Source organism: Canis lupus, chromosome 12 (genome assembly GCF_003254725.2).
Source record: "Canis lupus dingo isolate Sandy chromosome 12, ASM325472v2, whole genome shotgun sequence".
NCBI classification, from domain to species: domain Eukaryota; kingdom Metazoa; phylum Chordata; class Mammalia; order Carnivora; family Canidae; genus Canis; species Canis lupus.
This window is the reverse complement of record NC_064254.1, coordinates 29233717-29246876: the sequence shown is the minus strand read 5'-3', so window position 1 is coordinate 29246876 and position 13160 is coordinate 29233717. Positions and strand designations below refer to the sequence as shown.

At 33.6% G+C, this 13160-nt stretch overlaps 1 long non-coding RNA gene across 4 annotated transcripts in view; it reads left to right on the top strand.

Annotated features, from left to right (window-relative positions):
- LOC112658667 (uncharacterized) overlaps positions 1-12724 on the top strand; it is a 43121-nt gene extending 30397 nt beyond the window's left edge. For 3 of the 4 annotated variants that reach the window (XR_007401206.1, XR_007401204.1, XR_004804346.2), the window contains 2 exons: positions 5614-7140; positions 8247-12309. This is a non-coding gene — a long non-coding RNA (uncharacterized LOC112658667). The other variant, XR_007401205.1, reaches the window with a different exon arrangement.
- The last annotated feature ends 436 nt before the right edge of the window (positions 12725-13160 follow it).

Below are 13160 nucleotides of genomic sequence, written 5' to 3'. Positions count from 1 at the left end.
TACTGTTATCTCATGCTTCTGCCCAAAATGAATTGTTTACAATATGTTTACCCTATATTTACTGTTTGTCTTTGCTCATCTCTTCTTACTGAAGAAAATTCTCATGTCTTTCTATGATCTCTGCATATTCAAATCCTATCTAGTAGTTCTCAGGGCATCTTTAATGTTATGTCTTGCACAGAGCCTTTCCTGATCCTAGAGATGGAAATGAGTTCTCTTTCCTCCCATTTTCCAATGTACTTCATGTTTCAGTTTTGAGCTTATATTTTTCATGGTATTATTGGTTAACTTAGATAATAACTGGCCTTATGTATTTACTCCTATTTGTTTTTATTTCCAATAGCACCTAGCCTGGTGCTTTACACAGAATATTTGGGAAAAAATGACTATTGACATGACTATGGACATACAAAACCATGATTAAATTTAAGCCACTATAAAATGCCATATGTTCAACAGTAACATCTATTAAATATGATTTGATGGTTATGGCCAAAATGTTTAAGGTCAGCAATTCAAGTAAAATATCCATTCCTAAACTATAAATACTACTTCCTAATCTTAATATTTGGCTTCTCACAACAGGAATAAATATTCTTCACACCATATAGTGTAGCATGAATTTCTCAAATTGCTATGGTTTTCAAGAAAACGCTGCTCTTTTTGCCCATTAATTTTTTTTCAAACACTATCAGAGTATCTGTACTACATTATCTTTAAGTATGTTCAATAAACATCAGAATAATAATTCAAACACATTAAAATTTTGTTGATCCTTTTGATGTGCTATTTTAAAATTTATATAGTATGAAAATGAATATAATATGAAATTTAAATATGAAAGAAACTCATTTTATACACATTGAACCTGAGTGTTCAGGCTCAAATACAAAGCAAATTCAGATGCAGCAATGCATGGATAAGGAAGGAAACCATGATAAGGGAACTCCTGTTTTAGAAATGCTGAAGTTAGGTATATACACTGGAGGAAAGGGTAACCAGCAGATTCAATGTTGATGTTCAAAAACAACTTTCATGTTCAATAGACAGGATATTCAAAAAGCAATTTCCAGACAATGGCAGGTCTTCAGTTCAGACAGATCACCATGTATTGTTTGTACGATGCTTATCCATGTAGAACAGAGCCAAAGTCAGTGAAGTGGGGATTGTAAAGATTTAGTCTGTGTATTAGCATTGTAATAAAAGGAGCTCTGATTTAGAACTAACTCTGCTATGATTCAGATCTGAAATTCAATTAGATTACTGAGGTGGAAGCCCAGTTGTATTAATCAGTCAAACACAACTAACTTCAGAAAATAACACAATTTAGGAAACACAGGAGTATCTTGTCCTTTCTTAGGAAAATAAATTCTGAAAAAATATAATCGAACAAGATGTAAAGCCTGTTCCATCCTGTGTATTTTCTCAATGTACGATAAACATAGACACATGAAGAAAAGCCATTAAAACTAATAAACAAATACAGTAAAGTTATATGATACAATATCGAAATATAAAAATCTATTATATTTCTATACACTAACAACTCTCTGAGAAGGAAATTAGGAAAACAAACAATCCCATTTACAATATAATCATAAAGAATAAAATACTTAACAATATATTTAACCATGGAGATGAAATACTTGCACTCTGATAACAACAGATCACTGATGAAAGAAAGTAAAGATAAAAATAAATGAAAAGACATTGCATATTCATGGATTGGAAGACTTAATTTTGTTAAAATGTCTATAGTACCCAAATCAATCCACAGAGTCAATGCAATCCCTATTAAATTCCAAAGACATTTTTTATTAAAATAAAAAAAAACTAAAATTAATATGGAATCACAAAAGACCCCAAATAGCCAAGACAATCTTGAAAAGAAAAACAAAGCTGGTGAATCACATTTCCTGATTTCAAAATATAATGCAAAGCCATTGTAAGTAAAACAGTATGGTAGTGGCATAAAAACAGATATATAGACCAACAGGGCAGAATAGAGAGCCTAAAAATAAACTCAAATGATTTTTGAAAGAGGAACCAAGAGGACACCTCTTTAACAAGTGGTAGGAAAACTAAATATCTACATACAAAAGAAATGAGAAACATTTTTTACATCATACACAAAAGTCAACTTAAAAATGAATTAAATATTTAAATTCAAGACTGGGAACTGTGAAACTTTTTAAAAAAATTTTTTAAAGATTTTATTTATTTATTCATGAGAGACACAGAGAGAGAGAGAGAGAGAGAGAGAGGCAGAGACACAGGCAGAGGGAGAAGCAGGCTCCATACAGGGATCCTGATGCAGGACTTGATCCAGGTCTCCAGGATCACACCCTGGGCTGAAGGCGATGCTAAACCACTGAGCCACGTGGGCTGCCCAGAACTGTGAAACTCTTACAGGAACATACAGGTGACAAGATTCATGACATTGGACTTGGCAATGATTTCTTGGATGAGACACCAAAAGCACAGGCAACAAAAGAAATATTAGACAAGCAGGACTCCATTAAACTAAAAAGTTTTGGGCTCCTTGGGTGGCTCAACAGTGTAGTACCTGCATTCCTCCCAGGGCATGATCCTGGAGACCTGGGATCGAGTCCCGCATTGGGCTCCCTGCATGGAGCCTGCTTCTCCCTCTGCCTGTGTCTCTGCCTCTCTCTTTCTCTCTCTTTCTCTCTGTGTCTCTCAGGTCTTTGAAAAAAAATAAACTAAAAAGTTTCTGCACAGCAAAGAATGTAATCAACAGAGTGAAAAAAGAGACCTACAGAGTGAGAAAAAATATTTCAAAACCATATATCTGGTAAGGGATTTGTTATAAACTGAATATATCTCTACAAAATTTATATTTTGAAAACCTATCCCTGATATGATGGTATTAGGAGGTGGGGCCTTTGAGAAGTAGTTAGAATTAGATGAGTTCATGAGGGGTAGCCCTTATTAATGTATTTGATACTTTTAAGACTCCAGAGAGAGCCTGCTCCTCTCTGCAGTCTGCCATCGGAAGCTACAATGAGAAGTGGGCTCTATACAAGCCATAGTTCACCAGAGTCAGATCGTCCTATCAATTGGATACTGGATTTCTAGCCTTCAGAACTGTGAGAAATTAATTTCTGTTGTTTATAAACCATCCAATCTATGCTATTCTGTTATAGTAGCCCAAATTAAGACCAAATTAATATCCAAAATACACAAAAAACATCTAAACCCAATAGCAAAAAACACATAACCCAATTTAAAAAATGGGCAAAAAACTTGAATAGGTATTCTGCAAAAAAAAAAAAAAATGGCAAAGATGCTCAATATTAATATAAATCAAACCACAATGAAATGTCACCTTACATCTGTTAAGATGACTGTTAAGAAAAGAAAATATAAGATAAGAAGAAAGAAGAAAGAAAGAAAAGAAAGAAAGAAAGAAAGAAAGAAAGAAAGAAAGAAAGAAAGAAGAAAGAAAGAAAGAAAAGAAAGAAAAAAAGAAAAAGATAATACATGTTGGAAAGAAGTAGAGAAACTGGAATCCTTGACACTGTTGGTAAAATAGTGCAAGCATAAGTATATAAGTATTTTGTTCTTTTGCAAGATGAACATGGCAGGTAAGTAATGTCATTAGCTACATTTTGTGCCTGAGTTCCTTATTGATAAAATCTAAACCTTTACCATATTTTAACTTGAATTTTTCTGATTTCTTTAAATATTTGGAATTTTGATTTATGTACATTATAGTCTTGAAATAGTTTCTCAAAATATATTACTGTTTTTTTTCAAGGATTTATTTATTTGAGAGAGAGGGAGAACACGTGAGAGTGGGGGGATGAGCACAGGAACAGGGAGAGAGAGTCTCAAGCAGACTCCCCACTGAACATAGAGCCTGACTTGGGGCTCTATCTCAGAATCCTGAGATCAGGACCTGAGCTGAAATCAGGAGTGGACCGCTGAAATGACGGAGCCAGCCAGGCACTCCTAAATGCTCATATTACTTTTGATTTTAAATAAATTTATGATTTTATTCAATTTGCAAAATTTATCCAACTTTAATGTCAGAATTGCTAAAATTGGTAACACAAGAAACAAAAACTGTTGATGAGGATGTGGAGAAAGTGGACTGTTGGTGGAATGCAAACCCATGTAGCCACTGTGGAAAACAGTATTGAGGTTCCTCAAAAAGTTAGAAATAGAACAACAATTGTACTACTAAGTATTTACCAAAATGATACAAACACACTAATTCAAAGGAATACATACAGCCTGATTTAATAGCATTATCTACAATAGTCAAATTATGGAGACAGCCCAGGTGTCCACTGACTGATGAATAGATAAAGATGTGGTATATATACAATGGAATATTATTACTAAGCCATCAAAAAGAATTAAATCTTACCATTTGCAACGACATGGATGGAGCTAAAGAGTATTATGCTAAGTGAAATAAGTCAGTCAGAGAAAGACAAATACCATCTGATTTCAGTCATATGTGATATAATTTAAGAAACAAAGCAAATGAGCAAAGGTTAAAAAAAATAAAAAGAGATGCTAACCAAAAACAGATTCTTAACTATGGAAAATAAATTAATGGTTAGCAGCAGAGAAGTAGGTGGAGGGAAGCTTTAAAGATGAAAGGGTGGGAGGTGCCCGGTTGGTTAAGTGTCCAACTCTAGATTTCAGCCTAGGTCATGATCTCAGGGTTGTGAGATGGAGCCCAATGTTCTGCTCTGCACTCAGCCTGGAGTCTGCTTTTGCCTCTCTCTCTGCTCCTCCCTGTGCTCACTCTACTCTCAAATAAATAAATATAATAAAATCTTTTAAAAAAATACATAGGTGATGAAGACTAAGGAGTGTAGTTGTTATGATGAGCACTTGGTGATAGATGGAAGTGCTGAATCCCCATATTGTACACTAGAAACTGATATTACACTGTATATTAACTACCTGGAATTTGAATAAAAATTTAAAAATATTGTATATATTTAATGTATCATATCCAAGCCCAGCTAAGGAATTTACATCTTCTAAGTTCTCAATATTTAACATTGATAATATATAATGTATATTAGATAAATATAATGTATTAATATATCATACAATAATAATTTAATTAATATGTACTATCATAAAATATAATTTTGTCCTTCACTGGTCCTTTTTATTTGTAAACTTTTTTGTTTATAAATTGTTTTTATATATATTTTATATAGAAGCAATCACTGTTGCATCTCCCAAAAGACACCTAGTCAATGATGAATTTATATTGCTTTTGAATTTTAGTTAGTTTTTTCATGCTCAAACATTAAAATAGGGTTGACATAGAGCATTAACTAGATAAGGGGAAGCTAAAATGCTTGAGAAGGTATGAAGGTGAAACTGAAAGCAGAGATATCCTCACAGTTCCTTCAATTTCATCCTATCAATCCAGTCTCCAATGAGAAGCAAGAGCAAGGAATTGTGGTCACTATGAGTGGTACAGAGCAGAGAGCAAACCAAAGTTTGGCAATATTAAATAATTTGTCCAAGATTACACAACAATTCGACAACGAATGAAAGACTAAAAATTAGACCTTAAGGCTTTTCCTTTTTTTTTTAAGATTTATTTATTTATTTTAGGGAGAGGGAGAGCACAAGTGAGCAAGCACAGATGGAGAGGTGCAGAGGGAGAGGAAGAGAGAAAATCTTAAGCAGGCTCCATGCCCAGCACAGAGCCCAAGGTGGAGCTGGATTCCATGACCCTGAGACCATGACCTGAGCCAAAATCAAGAATCAGACATTTAATCAACAGAGCCAACCTGGTACCCCTGGACTTTAAAGCTTTTCTCTGGACAGTGTAGTCAGATAAGATGTGTGGTCAAAATTTCACTAAGTAGATTGTGGCATGGACTAGGGGAAGTCAAATTGAAAAGGAGGATGATGATGTCATTGACAAAGATAAAAATCTCATAAAGAAATGAAAACACTAAATTTAATTTTGACCTATTACATATGTTTAGAACTCCAAGTAGTATTAGATATCAATACTATTTACCTGCAATAGGATGCAGTAAAAAGTAATTTGATACTGGATTAAGAAAAACAGTTTAAATACAAGGTCTTCTTTGAATTAGTAGATTATTCATTTTTGATGAGTATTATTTTCATGTTCTATACCCTGTAAATAATGCATTCTTGAAGGTGGTTGGGACAATTTCATGACTTATTATACACAAAGTAAGTGCCTCTGTGCTAATTCCACACACACAAAAAAAGACAATAAAATATTTGATAGTGACCATGACGATGAAGATGTTGATGATTAAAAATGATGATGACAAAAACAGGAATGACAACAATTAATGCAAAATAGATAACACAATTTTAAACATGATAGAAGGTTTATCTAAGTTAACATGATTAGCTACTTTTTAACAATTAAACTTGAACTTCTATTTCAAATTTTATTTATTATTACAGTTAGTATGTTATTAAAATGACCGTTTCTTTCTGGTTCAGTCTTATTGATTACATTTGAACATAAAGACTTCAGTTGGCTTAATCAACCCTCATTTATAACCTGATGTTAACAGACATTTAAAAATCCAATGCTATGCTGTCTAAAGGGGTAATAAATATATATAGGTCAATATGTGGGACAGCTTATTAAGGCTCTGTAAGGAAACAATTACATCCTTGGATATGGTAGAGATAGTGCCATGATAATTTCCGTTTCAATTAGTGAAATTATGTAACAAAAGTTAGATTTAGGAACCAGGATTCATACTGTTATATACAAAATTATCAAGTAACTTATTCCTATTTATTAAAGTATTCTGTTTTAGTCATATGACTATTGACATACCAGAAATTGAGACTTAATATTAAATATAATAGATATGTATAGGTTATAGGATATTCTATAGAACAGAAATAACTATTTTTTAACTTACCATATGTGTTTTTCTCTCTCTCTTCTAAAGACCAGAAAATAGCATCATAGTTCCTGGATAAAACTGACAAAGTAGGCATCTCAGAATGGAGCTTATGTCTTCAACTACATAGTTAACAAATGCTGGCACTTTGATATCCCTGAAGATATAATTAACAGCACAAACACTGTTATGTGGATCCTGATTTACTAATAGTTTTCTAAAAATCCATAAGGTATATCACTATCCATAACAATCAGAACAGCTACCAACAAAAGTTGCTAAACCTCTCAATGATCAGTGGGTAAAACTTGCTCAAATGCTCACGTGCGATCATCACATTTACCTCAAAAGTTCATATGGTTACTGTCATAGAGAACAAGCTCCCATTAATCTAAAATCACCTAAAAATAGACAGAAATCCATTCTAGTTAAAAACAACATACTCCCATCTATTTCCCCAGGCAACCAATTTGGCATCAGAAAATATCCATCAAAATATAAAACCTTTGTTCTTTTTTTTCCCCCTCACAATCAAAATAGAAAAAAGAGTCCAGGTCACTGTTCAAATAATTTATGTGAAAGTCTTTATTGATCAAAGCTTTGGTTTTAGTGATTAAATGATTCTAAATAAACTAGGCATTATTTCAAAAGGCAATTATTTTAAATTTCCTTCACTTTGTTTTTTAATTCACGCTGGAAAACTAAATACATTCACTTATACAATATATTTCTGTTGTCTATAGTTTTATTGTGATTTATCTAACTAATATTCTTTTTCTTTTTTTAAGATTCTATTTATTTACTCATGAGAGACACAGAGAGAGAGAGAGAGAGAGGCAGAGACACAGGCAGAGGGAGAAGCAGGCCACCCACAGGGAGCCCAATGTGAGACTCCATCCGATCCGGAGTCTCCAGGATTGCACCCTGGGCGGAACGCAGATGCTAAACCGCTGAGCCACCCAGGCTGCCCTAACTAACTAATATTCTAAAATTTCTTTTACATATAAACTCTGATGCTTCTTTTACCTTGGAGTTTACCAATTACATAAGAAAGTTAGTTTTATACAAGTTTCATGTATCAGTTTTATTTATTTTTTTTACTTTATTTATTTATTTTAGAGGGGGGAGGCACAGAAGGAGAGGGAAAGAAGCTCAAGCAGAAAATTGCCTTAGATGTCTATCCTCCAGAACTGTGACTGTAATTTCTGTTCTGTTATCCTCCAGAACTGTAATTTCTGTAATTTCTGTTCTGTTATCCTCCAGAACTGTAATTTCTGTTGTGTAAACCTTGGTTTGTGGTATTTTTTTTTAAAGATTTTATTTATTTATTCATGACAGACACAGAGAGATCGAGGCAGAGACACAGGCAGAGGGAGAAGCAGGCTCCATGCAGGAAGCCAGATGTGGGACTAGATCCCAAGACCCCAGGATCACATCCCAGGCTGAAGGCAGCGCTAAACCTCTGGGCCACCGGGGCTCTCCAGCCTGTGGTATTTTTATACACAAGTTCAAATAGACTAATACAAAAACTTTTTACAATTGTGAAAATGCAAGGCCATATACATTGTTGCAATATTAAAAGTTATGTAAGATATATACATTTAAAAAAATAAAAAAATAAATATATATATATACTTTACCTGCTTACAAAAACAGAGAAGTTCATAGAGTGAAGAAATTAGGTAAGTTTGTGGTTAAAATGGTACAACACACCAATTAAAATATTATAGATTAAATTAAGACTTACTGGATAGGAAAACCCAGGATTTTCAGAGTCCTTACTGTAGATATAACTATTTAGTAGCAATCAAAACATGTTGTTGATGCCATCTGATGGTCACTGATTTTTTTTTTATCAAAATGGATTTCTATAAAACAGTATTGAATTTGACCACCATTGAAAATTCATCTGTGTTTTTATATAAAGTGAACAAGGGAAAATTTTAATTTATATTTTTACTACTAATTTGACAATTTTTTTAAAAAGCTATGGACAAACTCTTCTCTTACTGAAAGTTAAATTAAAACTAAAATTACACATTGTAGGTTTCTTATTTAAACTGAGTTTAAAAAGCAAAAACTGAAGCTATGTAATTTTTAATCTTTCCCTACTCAGTAAGACTCCATTAAAGGCCAGAGATTTACTACATGCCTTTCATTTGCTCTCCGTGTTAATACTTTCAGTTTGTTTGCTTCTTAAAACGTATAAAACATTCTTTTGCTGGTTGTTAAATGCCAGCTGGTACTGTCAGCTACCATTGTTTCCCAGCTGTCTGCCCTGATATCCCATTGCTTCAGGCTGGCTGACACAGTGTCCTTGAAGCATTTTATTTGACCTCCTATTCCATTTCCTCAATCAGTTTATCAAAGGTACTTAGCATATTTGGTTGTTGAAAGCATCCCACTTTTTCACTATAAAGGAGTTAATACACTTATAGGGATTTGACTTCTAAAAGAACTTGGGTTACACTTTAGTCCTGTAATCACCAAAGTTTTTGGTTATTTACCCCTATCAAGAAGTTCACTTTCTAAAAAGAAACCAGATATATGTTTATTTATGTAATTCTGTGAAGTATACATAGATGTACACAAACATTATACACATTATACACAAGAGATTCCTCTCTTTGCTTGTGCTAGAATATATTCATATATTCGTAGTTGGAATAATAATTATAGTGAGAACAATAATGTCTATTCATTTGGTTTAAAAACGTGGTTTCAATAGATGCCATGGTTGAGAAGGGTAGATAAGCCATATGAAAGAAATGCCCTGTTAGCTATAAATGTCATAATAGACATTTACAATTATAGCTATCAATAACATCTACCAGTAATGGAAGAATTTAGTAGCAAACTTCCAATCATTTAAAAATCAATCAGTATTGTTGAAAAACAGAAGTTACAGCATGTTCATGTTTTTAACGAATGGTTCAAATACACACCAAAAGAATCATCAATCAACATCATCAATCTATCAGAATATTATTTTAAAGAGTAAAAACTTCTGACGCCAATTGTATTTTTTATATATGAAAAAAATGTGTTTTTCCAAAATCATTTAAAATAGAGACGTTGCTCAAGTACCTCTTTTTAACAGCTTTTTTAAAGCCAGAGTTTCCTTTGAACAACTATGACTTTTACATTCATTATTAAAATGTCCACTTTACCTTGAAGAGAAATGCTGAGGATGATTTTTAGTTTTTTAAAAAAGATTTTATTTATTTATTCATGAGAGACACAGAGAGAAAGAGAGAGGCAGAGACAGAGGCAGAGAGAGAAGCAGGCTCCATGCAGGGAGCCCCATGTGGGACTCAATCCCCAGACTAAAGGATCATGCCCTGGGCCAAAGGCAGGTGCTCAACTACTGAGCCACCCAGGTGTCCCATAATTTTTTAAAATATATCACTGGGAACTCAACAAATATTTCTGAAAGAAAAATGAAATCAATGCAATGATTTTTCTATTGTGCTAAATTATGTTTTGTTTAGCCTTTTTTTCCATTCATTCATCCATCATTTAACATGTTTCAGACTCTACTTGACCTAATGTTTTTTCCTATGTCTTTTATCAAAGTATATATTAGTATACTCAGTAATAATTCTTATAAAAAACCATCTTGTGAAATATTTTTTTAGGTGGCCCAGAATCATATTTGAATTAAGTTATTTACATTTACTTCTCCAAAATGGAATGTAAATATAAAATTTTATTAATGTATTAATTGGAAATTATATAAAGTTGTCCCATGTATATGGATTATATACACGAATGTATAAAACTATAAATACTATAAGAATCATTTAGCTATTTTCTTCCAGATTTTACTAGAAAATTGCAGATAACCTTGCCTAAAGAATTTTTAAGAGGAAACATAATGATTCTAAACCTCATTATCTTTCCTTGATATTTTCCATATTTTTCCACGTTTCATGTAGGCTGCAATAAAGTGGGTTTATTGGGTTGCTTTTTGGAACCTGTAATTTCATATCTATTGAATAAATTTTTTAGTCTATGCAACTCTTATTCTCAATTTATGAATACAGAGTTCTATCTAAATCTGAAACATAAGTGGGGTACCTGGGTGGCTACTATCTTCAGCTGGGGTCATGATCCTAGGATCCTGAGATCCAACCCCAAGTCAGTCTCTCTGCTCAGTGGAGAAGTCTGCTTCTCTCTTTCCCTCAGTCCCTCCCTCATCTTGTGTTCTCAAAGTAACAGAATCTTAAAAAAATAAATAAATAAATCTGAAGCATAAGTATTTTCATTCCCTTATTGTTTTTGCAGATATGTTGGAAATAAATTCACTCTATCCATAGTGACTCCTATTCCTTGGCGCTCTGCCCATGTGACTCAGGAATTCCATCTTTCTGCTGTGACCCATGGTATTCTTCTGTGGAAAAGGGGTTTTACATATGCATCTCTGTCATTTTGTTAGAGAGAGAAGTAGCCATCTGTACAGAAGTCACTGAACTTAGTTAATTTTCTCTTTTGTGTTAGTAAATGTCACTCCTTGTGCCATTAGCTTCCAACATTCTAACAACCAGAGCTTCCTATATATTCTTCATACAGGGCAACTAGATTTAGGACATATACATATATTAAATTCCACTGAGGATTACAAGGTAAGTTGGATATTCTCTAAATATGATGTTAAGCAACTTATCATTTAGTGAAGTTTAGAAAATTAATGATTAAAAACAACTACAAGAACGGTAAATGCAGTAGTTAGATAAAATGGCTCAATGCAATAAAATATGCATATGTTTCCCCCCATTTCCATAGAAAAAGGGAAAGATCTAAAATATTACTTGTCAAGAAATCTTTGATGGTTCTGTGTAGTTAATGCTAGGTGGCTGATGATATGTGTATCATATGTTGATTGATTTTCAGTTTTTGTATCTATGCAAAGTTTCTTTTGCTTTGTTTTTAGGTACATTCTAATGCTGTTATGTGTGATGTGTTGGATTATTTAAAATGTTAGTTAATTCACGGAAGTTTGTCTTTCCATTAAGTTCTTTCAATCAAATGATATAAAAAATAATATATGTGGTTGGCCAAACATATTTTGTACTTTACAGGTTTCCATATTCAAAGATAGTGAGAAGGGGATCCCTGGGTGGCGCAGCGGTTTGGCGCCTGCCTTTGGCCCAGGGCGCGATCCTGGAGACCCGGGATTGAATCCCACATCGGGCTCCCGGTGCATGGAGCCTGCTTCTCCCTCTGCCTGTGTCTCTGCCTCTCCCTCTCTCTGTGTGACTATCATAAAGTAAAAAAAAAAAAATAAAAAAAAAATAAAACAAAGATAGTGAGAAGAATGTCTTGTGGTAAGTGGAGACTGGATAACACTGAGCTTTCCTCTTAGAACTCAAAGGGAATAACGTCTTTGTTGTTGCTGTTTCCCCAGGTTCCCAATGGGTGGGAAAAAAAGAGAGAGGCTGCCAAGAGTATTAGAAGAAAAAGAAAAATCAATGTTGTCTCTTTTTTGCCTCAACTAAAGAAATAAAAAAAAAATTCTAAAAAATTTATTTAAACCAAGCTGGTTTATTTAGTAACAGGACAATATCAAATCCCTGTGGGGCGGGGGAGGATGTAGAAAAGTATTTTACCATAATATTATACACTGATAGTCTGACAACAGAAAAATAAGTGGATAAATACTCAAAGGTAAAAATAAAGCCAGGACAGACACCATATATTTCTTTTTTAAACTAACATCTACATTTATTTCTTTTATCATTTAAAAAGAAATTTTTATTGGAGTTCAATTTGCCAACATAAAGCATAGCATTCAGTGCTCATCTCGTCAAGTGCCCTCGTCAGTGCCCGTCACCCAGTAACAGCAACCCCCCACCCACCTCCCCTTCCACTACCCCTTGTTCATTTCCCAGAGTTAGGAGTCTCTCATGTTCTGTCTCCCTCTCTGATATTTCCCACTCATTTTCTCTCCTTTCACCTTTATTCACTGTCACTATTTTTCATATTCCCCCAATGAATGAGACCATATAATGTTTGTCCTTCTCCAATTGACATACTTTACTCAGCCTGAAATACCTTCCAGTCCCATCCACTTTGAAGCAAATGGTGGGTATTTTGGGTGCAATTGTAAACGGGATTAACTCCTTAATTTTTGTTTCTTCAGTCTCACTGTTAGTGTATAGAAATGCCACTGATTACTGGGCATTGATTTTGTATCCTGCCAAACTGCCGAATTGTTGTATAAGTTCTAGCAATCTTGGGGTGGAGTCTTTG